The sequence below is a fragment of the Rhinolophus hipposideros genome (genome assembly GCF_964194185.1).
Source record: "Rhinolophus hipposideros genome assembly, chromosome: 5".
Taxonomy (NCBI): Eukaryota; Metazoa; Chordata; class Mammalia; order Chiroptera; family Rhinolophidae; genus Rhinolophus; species Rhinolophus hipposideros.
Window position 1 is genome coordinate 31,339,183 of NC_138051.1, and position 20,650 is coordinate 31,359,832.

The window sequence follows — 20,650 nt, forward strand, 5'->3', positions numbered from 1 at the left end:
GGTTTGTTTTATCTCACAATGAGCTCTGTGTTCATTACCTACAGGTGAAATTGAATCTGTGGCAATGTATGAAAAGAGTTTTCAAGCAAAAAGAAAGGCACAGTAAAAGTCAATTTATGCGGAATTTAGAATTCACCTTTTGCTCAGACAGTTTAAATTATATCTGGAAAAGTACATAAAGAGGGAGCATGGTTCAGTAATTTAGTACAGTGGACTTGGCACTTGAGACTTCTCAAGTTACTCAGTATTTTGCCTCAGTTTACCAGTTAAACAGTAATTTAATAGTGAATGGTCTAAGACTTCTTTAATGAAAGAACAAAAGTACAATAGATCATTATAGTGACTAGCATAGCATCAGGTTTAATAAATTTGATGAATGTGATTATCCCTATTATTTTCTTTTAATGGTAACAGTTACACTTCCTGGGGGAATTGTGGTTTTAAATTTTTAAACATGCTGTTAAAAACTTAATATTATGGTATTAAATATAGTCATAGTTTGAAGCTCTTTATTTTTAAGTGTGTAAATTGTCAAAAACTTTTCTAGTGTGTTAATAAAGGCTAAGGAAATAAACTCTCAAATTCCTTTTAATTGCATGATTCTAACCTTTTTCCTATAGCAAGGAACATCATAGTTCCTTGCTATAAACAGCTGTTTGGTCTCTCCTCTTACCAAACCTCCCTGGATTTTTAAGAATGTCTAAAGATAAGGACTATGAAAAACAAATTTCCTTTTGTTTATCTTTTTCTTCTAGTGAGAGAATTTACTAGGGGAAGATAAGAAAGAAGGTTTTATGGAAACTGTCTGCCAGGTTACTTTCATTTTGCTGAATAGTCAGGGTGATAAGAAGTTGAAAGTAAACTTACTTTGAACTTGAACCTGATTTTCCACAACTTTAGCGCAAAGAAATTAGGTTCTCTTTCAGGATTGTGTATTTGAAGCTGCACTTACTTTAGTTGCTTATGTTTGCTGCCCTTAGATTTTAATCCCTTTAGGCTTTTGTCTTTGCTGTCGACTTCATGAATTTCACAAAATGCAAACAAGTCTATCTGTACCTCATTTCATTTCTCATGTTTATTTCTTCACCACCTCTATTTTATCATTTCATCTTTACTGGTTCCATAGTGTTTGAGGAAATCTGCTTTATTCAGACTAGAACAATGTTGAAATCATTTTATCTATTAGCAACCATCTAGAAAAGCCATACAATTGTTTTATAGCGACCAACTTCGTAAAAAGTGATATTGCTAGGTGTACACTGCTAGGTGTAATTTACTTTCTTCCATAGTAATTGTTTTGAACAAGGAAGAAGTGACAGATATAATCTAACTCGAATTTAATAGGCGTTTTATTTGGGCGTTTTCCACGACAGCCTAGAAAGTGTCCACTTGAATGAACTGTTGTTTAGTAAGTGAACAAATGATGGGAATTTATTTTCTAAATTGTGTTTTATCTTTATTGTACGGTTAAATTAGAGGGGAAGAAGAGGGGAAATGTATATGGGAAAAACCTAAAAGGTCTTTTTTTATTTATTTATTTTTTAGGAGTAGAATGTTCTTGAGGATAGATGGTATTTTTGGAGTACTGTGTTTCCCCGAAAATAAGACCTACCTGGACAATCAGCTCTAATGAGTCTTTTGGAGCAAACATAAATATAAGACCTGGTCTTATTTTACTATAAGACCGGTGTTATGTAATATAATATAATACAATACTGGGTCTTATTTTACTATGAGACTGGGTATAATATAACATAATATAAAAATATAATTTAATAATATAGACTGGGTCTTATATTAATTTTTGCTCCAGAAGATGCATTAGAGTTGATTGTCCGGCTAGGTCTTATTTTTGGGGAAGCATGATAGTTGCTTGGAATGCAACTTGTTTTGAGTTAAAATCCTAGATTGTGGTTTTGTTGCAGGCACTTACAATCCTAGCTAGTTATGTAACCAGTCGCTTTTTTTCAATGAGTGTTTTTCCTTCATTAAAAAATATAGTGAGAAAAATATTTACTATCATATAAATTGAACATATTTAGAAAGCAGATCATCCTTTAAATAAATTTTAAAATGTGTTTTTTTTTAATATGAGATTTGTTTGAGCTAGACAGGTAATTTGAAATAAAGTAGAAATACAAATATAGATATAAACTAATTTTTAAAAGTACATTAATCCCTGCCATGCTCGCAGCTAGAATGCCAGTCTAGAAGAACTGTGCTTAATTTTGGTTTCAAAGGGAAAAGCAGAAACTTGGACTTTCTTGACTGTTTTCCTCCTCCCCAGTCCATTTTCGGTGCCTTATCCTATGTTTTCTCAGCAACTTGTCTACAGAAATAGCACGCGTTACACTCTATTGCAATCCCCTGTTTACTTCTCTCTCCCACAATAGACTGACAATGGGCTTCTTGAGGGTAGAGACCTTGTAGGATTATTTTTGTGTCTCCAGATCCAGGTGAATTGCACATAATGGGTGATTCAGTGACTAGATTTTGTTCTCTACCTTTTTTTTATTCACCAAACACATGTTCAGTGCAAATGTCATGCTAGGTGTTGTACTTTTTCTCCCAAAGCTACAAAGGCATAGGAACTGTAAGTTCCCCATCAAAGGCAGCAAAATGGCTTTGGAGCCAGGGACCTGGCTTTGAATCCCACTGCTTTCTAATTATCGTGTTCCCCCCAAAATTAAACCTAGTCTTAAATTAAGGTTTGCTCCAAAAGACGCATTAGGGCTTATGTTCAGGGGATGTCATCCTGAAAAATCATGCTAGGGCTTATTTTCCGGTTAGGTGTTATTTTGGGGGAAACATGTTATTACTAGTTAGGAGTAGTGATCATTTGTATTATTAGTTGAGTGACTTTGGGCAAGTTATTTAACTTCTCTAAGCCTTTACTCATTGATAAAACAAAGGTAGTAACAGCCTACTTTACAGGGTGATTGTGTATTACATGGGAAAATGAATATAAATCACTTAACATGTGTGACACAGCACTCAAAAATAAGAGCAACATTTCACTTTTTACATTGTGATCAGTGGTTTAATGAGAGCAAAAAGAAACCACTTTGGATAACAGATGATGGAGAGAGTAATAATATTACCTGGAAAGGATCCTGGACAGGTATCTCAGAGGATGGGACACAACTGATTCTTGAAGGGAGGTCTAGAGAAGGAGATTACAGTCATAGGGACAATTAAGAAGTTATGACAGGAAGGCGTAGAGCTTGTGGGAAACAAGTTTAAGGTAGTTAGCACATTGGGCATGCAGGAAAGAGCTAAGAGATGAGGCTACTTAATGAAGTGTCATCAATTTCATCCTCTTCCCTACTCTGGGGATAGTAGGTGTTTTTGCCTTTTTAGAGATAAATTGAGGCTGTTGATAGTAACTTGCCTCGGGCTACATGGCGAGTTGTGGGTCCTAGGTTTTTAAGAATAAGAGAAAGTTATTTTATATCTTAATGTGCATGGGCCACAGGACTTTGATGTGAGCATTGTTAAATCTGATTTTTTAAAATAGGAACAATACAACAGAGTTTTACTGTTTATTGCATTTACTTAATCAGGTATAAATGTTACATTTATTTACTTATTTAAATATTTATTAAGTATTTCTATGAAGCAATTGTTCTAACTCTTCTCCCTCACTCCTCAGATCTTCTTATATTGTGTGTGAATTAGGATTTGACTGCTGGATTTACCTTCACTTGATACAGATACCAGATTGGAAGATTTCTCCTTCCTTTGAAATAGGGTACAAAGGAAATTTTCAGAAACAGACCTGTAATAGAAAAGAAAGGAACCTTTATTGGTATTGAACAGCATCTCCAAACATTAACTTTCAAGTAATATGAATGGTATGAAAGTGATTTCATGTGAAATGGAATTTAAATTTTATTAAGAACTCGCAAGATGTTAGGTTGTTAACTAAACCTTAGCTCTGCTCATGACCCATGAAAGCTTATGTTCTAAAGACGATGATTTACGTACCTCCATATATGGACTCACATAAAAATAGGTTTAAATAGACAACTAAAGAGTTTCTTTGTATTGATTAAAAAAAAATCTTTAATGAAGATTTAAAAAGCTTTATTTATTATTTTGGTCCTTTTAACTATTCAAATGGGGTTTTTACCAACACAACTAACAGAAATTCAGGTTTGCATGTTTTAAAAATCTCAGTATCAGAAGTTTATCTTTCAAGTTTTGATGAAGAATGTTTTTCTGCCACCGTCCCTACCCTTAATATTCCATCATTGTCAGAAAGCCCACCCCCACCCCAGAAGTATCATAAGCCAGTAAACTCTAAAGAATATAGCATTTGTTGGTTTTGCTAGGTTGAGAGATGAAATAATTTTACTTAATGTTATCAACATTATAGTAATGTTGAGCACCTACTATATGCCAGGCACTGTACAAATATTGGCTTATTTAATCCTCACAACATACTGCAGTACAGGTACCATTATCACCATTTTAGAAATGAGGAAAATGAGGTGCCAAGATACTGTTTTAGTGGTAGGAGTGGAATTTAAGGTTTCTGAGACTCTTAAGCCTTTTTTCCTTTCACCACCTCATACTGTCTTTACTTTAAACACTCACATGATTAGTTATGTTTTCTGAACTAGGCTGCTTTATTGTTTCAGTAGTTAATAATTCTTAGGTTCTAATTCTTTTGTCTTTATGGATTTTTCAAAATTAATTGAAAGTTACTTGTTATTTCCACCTTTTTTTACATTGGGTTGCTTTTTTATTTGGTGTAGAATATTTCCAAAGGTAGATTATTTTTTCAAATAATGCTAATAATTGAGAAATCTGAATAGGCAAGGAACTTGGCTTAGTCTGACAATCCTTTTGTAACTCTCCGCTACTTAAATTGCTAGGGAGACACACTTATCAGTGAGATAGGAATAGGAGGCTTGAAGACTAAGGATTTTAAGTGATGAAAAAAGATGGTTAGATGGAGTAAGTGAAAGAATTGAATTTTATTATAACTTAAGAATAAATATACTACTGAAGGTATGAAAGATATATTTACTTTAAGAGTATTAGAAAATATTGTAATACTTCAAGGATCTTATTACTTAGAATTAAGCTCGGTAAAGATACAAGTCTGTTTAGAGAAAAGTAGGTCTAGAACATAGACATGGTAAAGATTAAGTATGGTGCATAAATGACATTAATAATTTTGATCATTCCAAAACCTATATAGTGAGTTATATCTCAATTCCTTTCCTGTGTGTGCTTTTTGCTGCAATATACCTTTCTGTGTCAAGAGACTTCAATGGTTGTATTAGAAATGGCCAACCGATAGTAAGAGTACTTGTCAAAAGCTTTCTTCATATTTCCCCCACCGCATTGCCTGTGTTCATATCTTTTTCTTCATTTAAACTGCCTATTTCTGCTTTGTACTCCCTGCCTACCATAAAAAATTGCACAAACCCACATCACCTCAAGGCCAGACTAATATTCATTTTCCCCAAGATGATTTGCCTAATTTGTCTACCTCAACTTTGATCAGTGTACATTGGCACTCAGATGTACTTTGCAGTATGCCCTGAACTTGAAATGGCTTGGAAATTATATTTGTATCCCTTCAAATGTATTGTGACTTATATGAGGGTAAAGGATAGTGTTTTAATAGTTTTTTGAAAGTTATACATATATATAAATATTTTTTTTATTATGGAAAATTTCAAACTCACAAAAGTTCAGTGACTTTCTGTACATATCTCTTACCTGTTGGTGTTTTTCTTTATTTTTAGATGTTCTTTAGGGATATCAATCAGCCTTTGTGATGTAAGTTGCAAATATTCTTCCCAGTCAATATTAATTTTATTATTGAAATATTATTATATTATTGAGATATAATGGACATTAAGCCACACATATTTGAAGTGTACAGTTTGATGAGTTTTAAAATATATATTCACCCCTGAAACCATTATCATAAGATAATCATTTCCACCACTTCCAAAAGTCTCCGTGTACCCTTTTATTTTATTTATTTATTTTTAAAGATTTTATTGGGGAAGGGGAACAGCACTTTATTGGGGAACAATGTGTACTTCCAGGACTTTTTCCAAGTCAAGTTGTTGTCCTTTCAATCTTAGTTGTGGAGGGCGCAGCTCAGCTCCAAGTCCAGTTGCTGTTTTTCTAGTTGCAGGGGGCACAGCCCACCATCCCTTGCGGGCGTCGAACCGGCAACCTTGTGGCTGAGAGGACATGCTCCAACTGAGCTATCCGGGACCTCAGTGGCAGCTCAGCTTGAGGTGCCGTGTTCAATCTTCGTTGCAGGGGGCGGAGCCCACCATCCCTTGTGGGACTCAAGGAATTGAACTGGCAACCTTGTGGTTGAGAGCCCACTGGCCCATGTGGGAATCGAACTGGGAGCATTTGGCGTTAGGAGCACGGAGGTCCAACCGTCTGAGCCGCTGGGCTGGCCCTCCTTGTACCCTTTTGTAATATGTTCACCTAATTCCCGGGTCCCTAGGCATCCACTGATCTGCTTTCTGTCACTATACATTACTTTGCATTCCCTAGAATTTTATATGAATGGAATCATACAGTATATACTCTCTTTTGTGTCTGACTGCTTTTATGCAACAGAATTGTTTTGAGATTTATCCATCTAGTCAATATCCTTTAAATCTGACTAACATTAAGATCTTCATTATTTTTCAGAGTTTAACATTTAGGGCAGTAGTTGATAATGGTACAAACCACAAGTGTTTGCACCTCTCAGAGGCTTTTTAAATTTTTGACTTACCTACCAAAATTTGAATGTTTTTAGGATTCGTCTCTAAACAGGACTTATTTTTTAGAGAGAGTTCTGGGAAGGTAAAATCTTACTTTTTCTCTGTTCCTAATTCCAGCCTCTGTCTGCCTCTCTTGAGTCAAATACCCCTGTATCCAGTGAACAGTTAGGTGCAAGTGAAGCCTGGGCTCTGTGGGAGCTCTGTCAGGGAGAGCTGCCGAGGACTTGTTTCTCGGGCTGGACAGGAGCCTGGGGGTGAGGATAAGAATGGCAGATCCAGGAAAGAGCTGGCTTGGTAGAGATCCATGGACTCCTGGGGGAAGGAGAAAGGGAAGGAGCCAGGGGACTGATAATCTCCCCATCCCTGAGGCTGGGAGATGTTAGGACACCTGAGAGCCCAGCGGCTTCCTCCACAGGGCTGGCGGTTTGCCTACTGCGCTGCCCGCCTACGGGATAGAGACTGCTTTGCCTTCCTATTATCTTGAGACTCCTACCACCTGTGGTCCTTGAGACTCCTACCACCTGTGGTCCTTCAGCAACGAAACCTAAGCCCCTCTGAGGTAACAAAGAAAACAACCCATCTGGGAAAGCCAGGCAACCACAAAGAGAAGAATAACTTAGAATAAACAATGTAGTGGACCAGCTAAAGAGAAATGCCAGAGGAGACAATAGCTTGAATATGAAAATAATAAATAATAGGAGCATTTAGGAGGTTCAGTGAAGTATAAAAAAGACTTCATTGAGCAAAAATATGATTTCTCAGCTAAATACTTATTACCACATGACTCATGATCTATGCATACACGCTTTTTTTTTTTTAAAACCATCTCCACTGAAATGTAAGCACCCTAAGAGCAGGAACTTCCTCTCTTGTAGACATTGCTGATATGTTGTCAGCATCCAATGCCAACAACACTGTCGTGTACATAGTAAGCACCCAGTACATAATTATCCAATAAAGGAATTAATATGATCATATATTGGCCTGGAAGATCAAGTGGAAGAAGTATTTCAAAGCACAGAGCCAGAAGTACAAAGAGACTGAAAAAAACAGAGAGAGAAAGAGACTTGGAGGATAGATTCAGGACACTTAACATGACTAATATAAGTTCCAAAAAAAGGGGAAGAAATGGGGGAGAAACAATAATTCAACAAATAGAAAAAAAGTTCCCGAGCTAAACACTTCATGGTACAGAATGAAGTTCCAGGGAAGATCAGTGATGAAAAACACACACCTAGAATTATTCTGATAAAATTTTTGGATACCAAGAATTCATCTTGATGGCTTCCAGATAGAACTTATTACCTCTATAAAGTATCAGACTGGCATCAGAATTCCAGTCTACAGCACTGGACATTAGGAGACAGTGGAAGAGTATCCACAGATTACCAAGAGAAAAAGTGAAAATGTCATCCCCTACAAGGGGGAAATGCATTACAAATATACCAAAATTTAGTATGTTACCCACTGAACCCCTCTGAGATTATTTAAGAAAGGTTTTTAATGAAATAAATGAGCCAGAACAGAGATCACAAGATCAAAGGGGCAGAAATAGTGGAAAAGGACAGACTCCCTGGGTTTGTGTTATGCAGATGCTAAGTAAGGACTCTAACCCAAAGGGACATACTTCAGGGAACAATTCAATAATATTTATGATGTAAAAGTACTAATTAAGTCAAAGCAAAACCTTAAAATTGCGGGAGGAAAAAGAAGTGAAAGCTTTCCAAATGGACATGAGGAGAGGGAAAAGTGCCAGTAAGCACATGTAAAACTGCTCAAAATCTTTAGTCATCAGGGAAACACACATCAAAACTACAATGAGAGACCACCTCACATCCACTAGGAAGGCTTTAATCAAAAAGATGGATAATAACGAGTATTGGCAAGGATGTGTAAAAACTGAGACCCTCATACACTTCTGGTGAGAACATAAAATGGTACAACCACTTTGGAATACAGTTTGGCAGTTGCTCAAAAAGTTAAATATAGAGCTACCATATGACCCAGCAATTCTACTCCTAGGTATATACCTAAATGAAATGAGAATATATGTACACCCAAAACCTTGTACAGGAATGTTCACAGCAGCATTATTCATAACAGCCAAAAAAGAAACAATGCAGATGTCCACTAACTGATGAATAGATTAATAAAATGTGTTATATTCATATAATAGAATATAAAAACAAATGAAGTACTGATACATGCTACAATATGATTGAACCTTGAAAATATAATCTACAGAAAGTATATTAGTGGTTGCTTTGGACTGGGCAAGGTGGCAGAGTAAGGTGAAGATTGACTGCTAGTGGGTACAAATTGTAAAATTTGGTGACAATTGCACAGCAATGTGAATATATGAAAAAACATTGAGTTGAACACTAACTGGGTAAATTATATGGTATGTAAATTATATCTCAGTAAAACTTTTTAAATAAAGGAACTAAGTACTGATAACATGCAACAACTTATATATAATCTTCAAGGCCTTATGCTGAATGAAAGAAGCCAGTCTCAAAAGGTTATGTACTGTTAAGAATCAATTTATTTTTTTAAATTATGGTAGGTCATGACACATTCACTAATAATCAAAACGTGTTTGTGTGTTTGTGCATGTACACACACTAAAAACGATGTTTTTCAAAATTTCAACATACACAATAGTTTCTGTTTTAACTTATTTGTATGTTTGCAAATTTAGAAAAATGATAAATTCAGTTTGCATTGAGCAATTATTAATTTTGACCATGCCATGAAGTCAGTGCAGGCTCTGAAAATATCAGAAATGTTTATCATATTATCTCAGTCCCCATAATGCAAAGCTTTAGCTCCTTAATTCCTTAGCTCTTTAGCTTCTTAGAATTTGGGTGTTTGGGTCAATTCCTGCCCCTCATTGTTAAGGATGTAGTCTATATGGTTAGGCCTTATTCTTCCGAAACCATCTTTTAAAATGAAGGAAACATGAATGTTTTTTTACAGTGCGTGAAGAATAATTTGAATCATCCACAAAGCCAAAGAAGGATGTAAGGTATCAACAATCTTCTTGAACATTTGCAACAATCCCTAAATCCTTTTATTCTGTTACTTTTTGGTGAGATTTTTCTAAAAGTTTTTCTTTTAACTGTTATGTACTGCCCTCTCATCATTTATACTTTTCTTGGCTGATCAGTTTGTGGATTTGGCCCAAGAAACTGTCTTGATATTATACTGTGGGCTTTATTAAATCTGCTTTCTGCTATTATGCTTGCTGTTGTCCAAGTGTACAGACTGACTGTTCATTAAAATCACAACTGTCTTCATTACAGATGAGTTCATCACCTTCTAGTGGATGCTCCCATATATCTAGAAAGAGTTTTAACAAAATTATTCAAATGAGTTCAGAACATAATTTGTATCATATTCATTTTCTTTACACAAATCTGAAGCCCCCAAAAGTAGCCTTCTAAGAACATTTGTCTTGCTTGGGACACTCTGCTAAACAGCACTAGTTTCCTCAAGGGCCTCTGTTAATCTAATGCTTATACTTAGCATGTGCACCAGAATTTGAAAGACGTTGCAGATCTGCTTGTACCTCCTCGTGTCTTCTTTGACTGTGTTATGCCTGGAACCCAATATTGTTCCCCAGTGCCATCCGTTCCACCTCCTCCAACATCACACTGTCCCCCTCCCTGCACTACCATGGGCCTCTGCTGCAAGAAATGGACTTGAGTGGCTTGTGCAAGACTCTGGCTGGTCCTGGTTCTTGATCTATTCAAGCTTCAGCTGCGTGCCTGCTGGCTGCTGTTGTCTAACCTTTTTGTTAAAGCAACTCGGGTGGTTCAGAGGGAAGATTGCTAAATGAATTCTTATACATTTCTTCAGGACTTGTGTATAGTGTTTTCTGCTCCCATAGTCATGTTTGGCACTGCATTTTCACTACTTCCTACCTTAATTAACTTTCTCATCCTTTTAGTGTCTAGATTCTTTGGGAGAAAATTGGCATGACAGCATTGCTGTCATAGTTCCTTCAATGATTTTTTTTTCTCTGTTTCCTTCTACGGTTGTACTTCTGTTCTCTAGTATTTCTGGAACTTGATCTCAGTTCCTCTCTCTTTACATTGACTTTTAGGAAAGTTTATCCTTTTTGACTCTGTGTTTTGATGATGACTATAAAATTATTTCCATTGTTAACCTTCTATTGAAACTACTTTTGCATTTCTATCTCTGGATCTTTTTCTTTGAAATAACTTCACATTAGGCAATTAACAAACATGTATTGAATTTTTATAGCATGCACAAAGCTTTGTTACAAAAAATTATTTTCACAGCAACGTTTAAACAAAGTTCTTGCCCTCAAAGCACTTATAATGGGCAGATAGGACACCCCCACACTCACCCCTCAACCCCAGCTTGACTAACTGGGTCTCCTCTCATTCTCTTTTTTAAAAAACATTTATTTATTTATTTATTTACTTACTTATTTATTTATTTATTTAATTTTTCTCCTCTCATTCTTAATCTTGGCAGCTGTGTTGCTGGGGGTGGGGGGTAGGGAACGTAAGGGGATAGCTCACGGCTGTGAGAATTGGTGCCACCACAAATTCACCATTTCTAACCTTAACTTACTGTTAACATTATTCAAAATTTTTTCCGTGTGATCCTAGTTAACCTCTTTTATCTAAGTTTCTCACAAAACTTAAAATGCTTATTAAGCCCCCATTCCTTCAGTCCCTTGTAGTCAGCATATGACTGAACTTCTGCTTCACAGAGTAGACTGTATTTCCCAAACACCTCTTCCCAACTTCTTACCTACCTCTGTATTGACACCTACCCTTTACCTTGGTCTTTCCTCTTATTCAGTACTCATCTGTACACCTGTGCTCCAGCGCCTTTGTTGCCTCCTCTCTCCTGTGTTTTCTACTACTTTATTGACTCCTTCTCAATGTATTAAAATACACAGTCTCTTTTCCCCGACCTCTCCCTCTTTTCCTGTCTTTCACCAACTGCTGTCCATTTTATCTCCCAAGTGTTTCTCAAATCTGTCCTCTTCTCCCCATCCTCATTGCTACTACATTAGTTCAGGTTACTCTTTTGCCACTTCTAGTCTAGGCTCCTAAAGCCATCCATTACAGTAACTGCCAGAGGAATTTGTCTCAAATATAAATGTCATCCTTTTACTGCCCCATTTAAAACCCCGTGATGTTTCTCCATTGCCCACAGAATCAAACCTATACTGCTTAGCAGACCCCACATATGCCTCATGATTTAGAATACCCCAACTGCACAGGCTCTTTGTCGATCCCTCTTTCATACATACTGCACACCAGATCCCACGGATGTTCTTGAATGTCTCTTGTTTCCACACACCGTATTGCCCTGAAAATAAGACTGGGTTTTATATTAATTTTTGCTCCAAAAGATGCATTAGGGCTTATTTTTAGGGGATATGTTATTTTTAATGTACAACAATCTACATTTATTCATTTATTCATGTAAAAAAATCTACATTTATTCAAGTACAGTCATGTCATTATTTGATCTGTTCTCTCTGCAAGGAAGTTCTTCATGTCTTTAGTGCGGTGAGTGCTGGCTGAATCCCAGACTAGCAGCCTCTTTGACCACCTCGCAAAACAAGTGGCAGCATTAAATTGACCACCTTCCTTATAACTGCTTGTGTGCACCAGGCTTTTTTGGTTTCAAGAACATAAATGCCTGAGACACATTCAACCTGATCTTTCTTGCCCTTAGTGATGATTAGAGGTGGGGCTTTCTTTCCATCCAGACAAATTGCCAAAATACAGGTAACACGTGCACTTTGGTAGCCAGTGGAGGGAATGTAGATTGACAAGGTACTCTTGTGATCAATTGTTGTTTGAGATCCTTGGCCCATAAACGCTGCAGTTTCATCCATAGCAATCATGTTGGAGGGTTGGTATTTAGAAAAGTCGATGCCATCAACAAAGGACTTAAATGAAAGTGCACATTTAATAACTTCAGTATCTTCCAGCTTGAACAGTGTTGTCGATCTTGTTAGAGACAGTTGATATCTTCATTCAGGCAGTGTTGTGAGGCTTTGATTTCTTCTAGGGATATTTCTAACTGTGGTGCCATTGCAAGGGCAAATGCTTGAATATCAGCCCTGTGCACAACCAAAGCCTTTGCTCTCCTGTCAGCAATCCATTCACAGATGATGTCTTCCAGCTCAGGAAATAATGGTTGCCGACCTGATCCACACTTAGACTTCTTATCATTTCCCTCGTCTACCTGTTGACTGCGGTTATCATACTCTGCTTGCCATTTTCAGACCATTCAGAGATCCAACTTCTCTCTGTAGAAAGCCGAAAGATTCTTGCCCCGGGAGTCCTCCATGATTCCTTTCTTGTACTCGATGGAATAGTTTTTTTCTTTTTGCACTCATCTTGTCTGGGGGTCGAAATATTATTCCCTTTAAATCTACCATTAAATCAAGTGTTAACTGGAGACTTAGGAGACAGGAGTGGCAACAAAAATGATGACGGTTAAGAATAATGGTCCACACAAAAGCGAGGAAAAATTGTAGGCACCAAAATTCAGAAAACGTTTGTTTATTTCACACAAGTGCATTAAGTACGTCCGTTATAAGACATGACGTATTGAATTATGAAGATTCATATTAGACACAACCATGTCCATTTGTTATCGTGGGCACGTTTTTCATGTGTTGTGTCTGTACTCCGATTGGTCATTCAACAGTAAGTCTGGAGTTCATCTGTTTACATACGCATTTACCTCTTGTCCAGAGGCCCCTCTTGGGTATTTACAAATAATTATAATTTATATTATCATTTAAGTATTAATGTCAATAATATTTATATTTAATTATATATTAATATTTTATAATTCAATTTTATAATTCAATACGTCTGTCATGTGTTGCAACGGACATACTAAATGCGTCCATCTAGCTGACGATCTTAACTAGGGCTTATTTTGGGGGTAGGGCTTATATTACAAGCATCCTGAAAAATCATGCTGGGGCTTATTTTCCCGGTTAGGTCTTATTTTGGGGGAAATACAGTATTTGTTCCATCTTCCTGGTATGTTCTTCAGTTACCAAACAAACGCTCTTCCTTTAGGACTGAGCTCAAACATCATTCCTTCCTTAGTGGCTTCTCTGTTACATTCTCTTTGTTTATATCTCGAATACAGTACTGTAATCACCGTGACATAATTACTTGTCTAACCCATATGTACTACAAAATACAAGCCCCTTAAGGGTAGCTGCTATGTTCTATTCATCTTCGTGTATCCTCCACTGCCCTGGCATACAGTTTGACATGTACAGGTTCTTAGTAAATATTTCTTGAATTAATAGGTTAATTAATTAAAAGAAATTACAAGGCAGCAGATACCCAACAGTTCAGAGGAAGATCAAATCTTAGAAAATTAAACTTCAGAGTAGGCGCCGAGGAAAGAAGCACTTGAGTTGGGTCTTTGAAGGATGTAGTCAGGCAAATGGAGAAGAAAGACAAGGAAATTTTCATTGAAAAATTGACATAAGCAAAGATGCATGGGTCTAGAATGAAGGCTCACGAAGCATTTCAGAGAGTGTTTCAGAGAGGTTTCATGACTAAGAACAGCAAACGGTAAGGTTAGAGAGGAGTAAACTAGTGTTACACATTAAAGGGACTTGAAAGCCAGGATGAGGTTTTTGGATTTCATCCTGTAAGCCAAGAGATCCAAACACGTAAGCTAGGATCTATTTTTAGGTGTTTAAGCCATTACCCTGTGATACCACCACTGCACCCAGCCAGAAAATTCACAGTAAGAATGGAGGCAGAGCCTGCAAGGCAGCCCTTCCCTTTCCTTGGAGGGACTTGAATTAGTACCTCACACATGATGTCAGGATATAAATAAGAAGTGAGAACATCTCTTCACAGAATGGTTGGGGACTCCAGCAGTGTCACCTGGAGACTTTTGAAAGTGTTTATTTTGTTTTTTAAGCAATGAAGCAACCTGATAAAAGCAGGTTTTAGGATTATTAATATGGAGGAAAATGCAGAATTGTTTGAAGATGGAAGAATTGGTGGCAGGGAGAATGACTGGATTATTTTAATGGCTCAAGCTAGAAAGGATGAGAATCTAAATGGTGGCAGCACAGTGGAAAAGAAGAGATGGGTGTGGAAGCTAAAATCCACTGGGTTTAGTGAATGAGGGAAGGGGAAGAATCAAAAGTTGGAAACACATATGTTGACTGGTTCTGCTTCTCTTACCCACTTTTTTTGGTCAATGATAGTACTCTCTTCTCCTTTCGTGTCAATTAGGTTTATATTATAAGGTGCACTATATTTACTTACATACCAGGGGTGCCAAAAAATGTATACACATGATTTGTATTCATATTTTGTTATCTGTATATATTGAGTATTACAATTTTAATACAGTTTTTCTTTTCTTAAAATGTGTATACATTTTTTCACCCTCTGTATAGATGATACAGACTAATATACCGTTATGTATTAGGTATAACATATACCTAATATTATATACAGGTATATTAGTAGGCATATATTTCCTATTTTTCAAAACTTCTCCATTATTTATTGTCAGTCTCTGACTGAAATGTCTCCTTATTGTTTCATAATTGTTTGTGTTTCTTTCCTCTGCAAATGTCTTGAGAACAAAGGGTCACTCTTTTGGTACCTGTACTGCATAGCACAGCACCTGACATATGGTAGGCATTTAGAGTATTGGTTGAATTAATGATAAATCTACATATTACTACTATTCTAGAGACCTCGCTAGAGATGTTTGTTACCATATGGGTAAACTGCAGTGGTCTAATAATGAGTAGGTCTGCTTGTCTCTTATAAATCCGGCATTCATTTCACTTTGTGTATTGCACTCATGCTTCCTTTCCTAAAGTACTGCTTTCATTTGTAGACTTCTGTTTGGAGAATTTCAGTTGTTTTCCATCCCAGACATGTGCCATGTTTATTCCTCCCCTGTGGTTTCGAGTTCTTCCTGAAAGTTCTCCTTAAAGCTTACACTGCTTTGATGCATGTTGCTCCTCTCCTTTGGACCCTAGCGGCACTGATGGCTGTATACCACCGCCTATTGGCTCTACCACCTTGGGCAAATCAGTTTAGTGTCCTCAGAGCTAGTTTCTTCTGGAACATGGGAATAAACTGTTCCTCACATGGTTGCTATGCATTTTAAGTATGATGATAGTAAGAAATTCTGCCTGAATTTAGTTATTTAGTGACTATTGGTATATTTTTTCCACTTTTATATATCATCTTTACATTTATTTACTTTTTTTTAATTGAGTGACTGCTCTTCTGGTTTCTTTTACAAAGGAAGCTGTCACTAAATGAAACACCAGCATGCTTGCCATAAATAGAGTATAAAGTAAAAATAAATGTAATGCACACGATATTAATCTTGCTAGATACTGTTGCCAAGCGAAGGCTCTGAGCCTGTTAAAAAAACAGAGCATCAAATTTTGAAGCGATGTTAAAGATACACCAGCACAAACATAAAAAAATGATATTTGATAAGGTGCTTTGACTTTCAGTTCACAGGGTTAATGGCAGGGGTGTAGGGAAAAGGGGGAATCACATCCTCCTCATCTAAAATAGTTAAATATCTACCAACATGTTTAGAACAAAATGAATTTAATAAACTTGTTAAGATAAAATTACAATATTTATGAACACTTGTATTCTTTTAGAAGTATGAAAATAATAAAAATAAAATAGTTTGGTTACTCAACTTTTTCAAATACTGTGTTTCCCGAAAATAAGACCTAATCGGAAATAAGCACTAGCATGATTTTTCAGGATGCTTGTAATATAAAATAAGCCCTAATGAGTCTTTTGGAGAAAAAATTAATGTAAGACCCGGTCTTATTTTCGGGGAAATACGGTAGGGCTTATTTTATATTACAAGCACCCTGAAAAGTCATGCTAGGGCTTATTTTCCGGTTATTTTAAAAACAGAGCCATATTTACTCTTCTTGGTTGATGATCTTTATCTCCTCCTAATTTCTCTACCCTTTTAGCCCTGACTCTGTATTGGATTTCATAAACACATGGGTGTCCCTTTACCTTCTTCTGATGCCCTGTGGGATTCAGGGGAGGGTGTCTTACTGGGGTAAGTAGTGTTTCTGACTCTGTGGTGCAGTAGACATAATATGGTCATCTGTGGTTCCTGTGTACTTCTACATATTGGATACCTGTTTTGCTGATTTGTAGTTTATATAATTATTTTGTAAATGCTAGTTGTAGTTTCTTTTGTACAGCAATTGGATGTGTTTCTTTTTGTTTTTTAAATTTTTATTTTATTTTTTGAAAGTGTTTTTCCAGGACCCATCAGCCCCAAGTCAAGTAGTTGTTTCAATCTAGTTGTGGAGGGTGCAGCTCACAGTGGCCCATGTGGGGATCGAACCAGCAACCCTGGTATTACCAGCATCATGCTCTAACCAACTGAGCTAACCGGCCGCCCCCTAATTTCTTTAACCATAGTTTTTTCATCCCTAGATAATTAAAAGTTGTATTACTGATATTTATTCTTATACCTAAATTTTAAGAACTACCAGCATAATATAGAAAAATCAGAATCCAGGTCCAAGCCAGTTATTGAAATTTATACTCAGTATGCCCTGGCCAAACCATTGAGCCTAATTTACCTTCTTTATATGTTTCCTACCAATATCTCAGGGTTATCATGAGAATCAAAGGAACTATGTAAAAACATTTTTAAAACTTTAAAATGTTATTAAATGTAAGATACTGTTGTAACCATTCTTTTTAGTTCCTTATGTTGATTTGACTCAATTAGATTATGAGCTTTTTAAAATTTAAATTTATTGGGGGTAACAGTAGTTAATAACACATCAGTTTCAGGTGCACAGTGCTATAATGCATCAGCTACATATTGCATTGTGCTCACTACCCAGTCTAAACTCCTTCTGTTACCATATATTTGACCTTCTTGACCTTCATCCTCTCTGTATCCCCCTTCCCCTCTGATAACCACCATACTGTTGTCTGTGTCTTTGAGTTTGTTTTGTTTGTTTGTTGTTTTTTGCTGTACATCCCACATATGAGTGAAATCATATGGTTCTTGTTCTTTTCCATCTGACTTATTTTATTTAGCATGATACTCTCAAGATCCATCCATGTTGTTGCAAATAGCGTATTTCGTTCTTTTTATGGCCGAGTAGTATTCCATTGCATATACATACCACATCTTCTTTATCCAATCATCTGTTAAAGGACACTTAGGTTGTTTCCATGTCTTGGCTATTGTGAATAATGCTGCCATGGGCATAGGAGTACATATATCTTTATGGTTAAATGTTTTCAGATTTTTTTGGTAGGTACCCAGAAGAGGGATTGCTGGGTCATATGGTAGCTCTATTCTTAATTTTTTGAGGAACTTCCTTACTGTTTTCCATAGAGGCTGCACCATTTTACATTCCTACCAGCAGTGTATGAGGATCCCTTTTCCCCACAACCTCTCCAACATTTGTTATTTCTTGTCTTATTGATAGTAGCCATTCTAACAGATGTGAGATGTTATCTCATATCTTGAGGTTTGCACTGTATAGGTCCTACTACAGTCCTTTGTTAAGTTTATTCCTGGGTATTTTATCCTTTTTGTTAAAATTGCAAATGGGATTGTTTTCTTCATTTCTCTATTTCATTGTTAGTGTGTAGGAACGCAACAGACTTTTGTACATTGATTTTGTAGCCTGCCTCTTACTGTGTTTATAGTCTCTGATAGGCTTTTGGTGGGGTCTTTAGGGTTTTCTATATATATGGAATCATGTCATCTGCAAATAGTGACTTCTTTATTCCCAATTTGGATGCCTTTTATTTCTTTCTCTTGCCTGATTGCTCTGGCTAGGACTTCCAGTACTATGTTGAATAACAGTGGTGAAAGTGAGCATTTTTGTCTTGTTTCGGACCTTAGAGGAAAAGCTTTCAGTTTTTCACTGTGGAGTATATTAGCTGAGGATTTGTCATATATAGCCTTTTTTATGTTTAGATACTTTCCTTCTATACCCATTTTATTGAGTGTTTTAATCACAAATGAATGTTGTATCTTGCCAAATCCTTTTTTGTATCTATGGTTGTGATATGATTTTTATTTTTTATTATGTTAGTGTGGTGTATCACATTGGCTGATTTGTAAATGTTAAACCATCCTTGCATTCCTGAAATGAATCCCACATCCCACTTGATAGTGATGTATTGTCTTTTAATGTATTGTTGTATTTGAGTTGCTAATATTTTTTGGAGGATTTTTGCATCTATGTTCATAAGAGATAGTAGTTTTCTTTTTTTGTGTTGTCCTTGCCTGGTTTTGGTATCAAAAGTATTGTTGGCCTCATAAAATGAGTTAGAAAGTATTCCCTCTTCAATTTTTTGAAAGAATTGGTATTAAATCATCTTTGAATGTTTGGTAGAATTCACCAGTGAAGACGTCTGGTCCTAGACTGTTGTTTTTTTGGAAGTTTTTGATTGCTGTTTCAATTTTCTGACTGTTGATTAGTCTATATAGGTTTTCCAGTTCTTCATGGGTCAGTCTAGTAAGGTTATATATTTCTAACAATTTGTCCACTTCTTTTGGGTTGTTGAATTTGGTGGCATATAGCATTTCATAGTATTCTTGTATAAACCATTGTATTTCTCTGGTGTTTGTTGTTAACTTCTCTTTCCTTTCTGATTTTATTTATTTGAATCTTTTCTTCCTTAGTGAATCTAGCCAGAGGTTTGCCAATTTAATTTATCTTTTCAAAGAACCAGCTCTTTGTTTAATTACTTCTGTTGTCTTCTTATTTTCTATTTTGTTTAATTCTGCTCTAATTTGTATTATTTCCTTCCTTCTATTGACTCTGTGCTTTGTTTTTCTTCTTTTTTCTTGTTTTCTTTTTTTAAGTGAAATGTTAGATTGTTTGAGATTTTTCTTGATCCTTGAGGTAAGACAGTAATGATTAGACATCTTAGTACTACTTTTGCTTCATTCCAAAAATTTTGATATGTCGTATTGTCATTTTCATTTGACTTGACTCTTCTTTTATTTCCACTTTGACCCAATAGTTGTTCAATAACATGTTGTTTAATCTCCACATATTTGTGGTTTTCCCAGATATCTTCTTGTTTATAGTTTCATGTCGTTGTGGTTGGAAACTATGACTGGTATGATTACAGTCTTCTTAAATGTATTAGTTTTGTTCCCTAACACATGGTCTGTCCTTGAGAAAAGTGTATATTCTGTCGTTTTGGGATGTAAAGCTCTGTAAATATGAACAATGTCTATTTGGTCTAATGTGTCATTCAAGGCCAATATTTCCTTATTGACTTTCTATTTGGTTGATCTGTCTATTGCTGTCAAGTGTATATTCTGTCGTTTTGGGATGTAAAGCTCTGTAAATATGAACAATGTCTATTTGGTCTAATGTGTCATTCAAGGCCAATATTTCCTTATTGACTTTCTATTTTGTTGATCTATCTATTGCTGTCAATGGTGTATGTAGCTCCCCTACTATAATTGTATTTTTGTCAGTCTCTTCTTTTAGGTCTCTTAGTATTTGTTTTATATATTTTGGTATACCCAGGTTGGTACATAGGTATTGAAAAGTGTTATGTCTTCTTGATGGTTTTCCCCTTTGTTATTATGAAATGCCTATCTTTGTCTCATGTTACCTTTTTTATCTTGAAATCTATTTTGTGTGATATAAGTATGACTACACCTGATTTTCTTTGGATGCTTTGAGTATCATCTTCCACCCCTTCATTTTGAATCTGTGTTTGTGTTTGCAGCTGAGATGGATCTCCTAAGCCGACATATAGTTGTGTCTTGTTTTTTAATCTGTCCCGCTACTCTGTGCCTTTTGATTGGTGAGATCACTTTGTTTACATTTAGGG

At 36.1% G+C, this 20,650-nt stretch overlaps 1 protein-coding gene across 3 annotated transcripts in view; it reads left to right on the top strand.

Annotated features, from left to right (window-relative positions):
* Positions 1-20,650, top strand: part of SLC12A6 (solute carrier family 12 member 6) — an 86,486-nt gene that overhangs the window by 19,054 nt on the left and 46,782 nt on the right. The window lies entirely within an intron of this gene.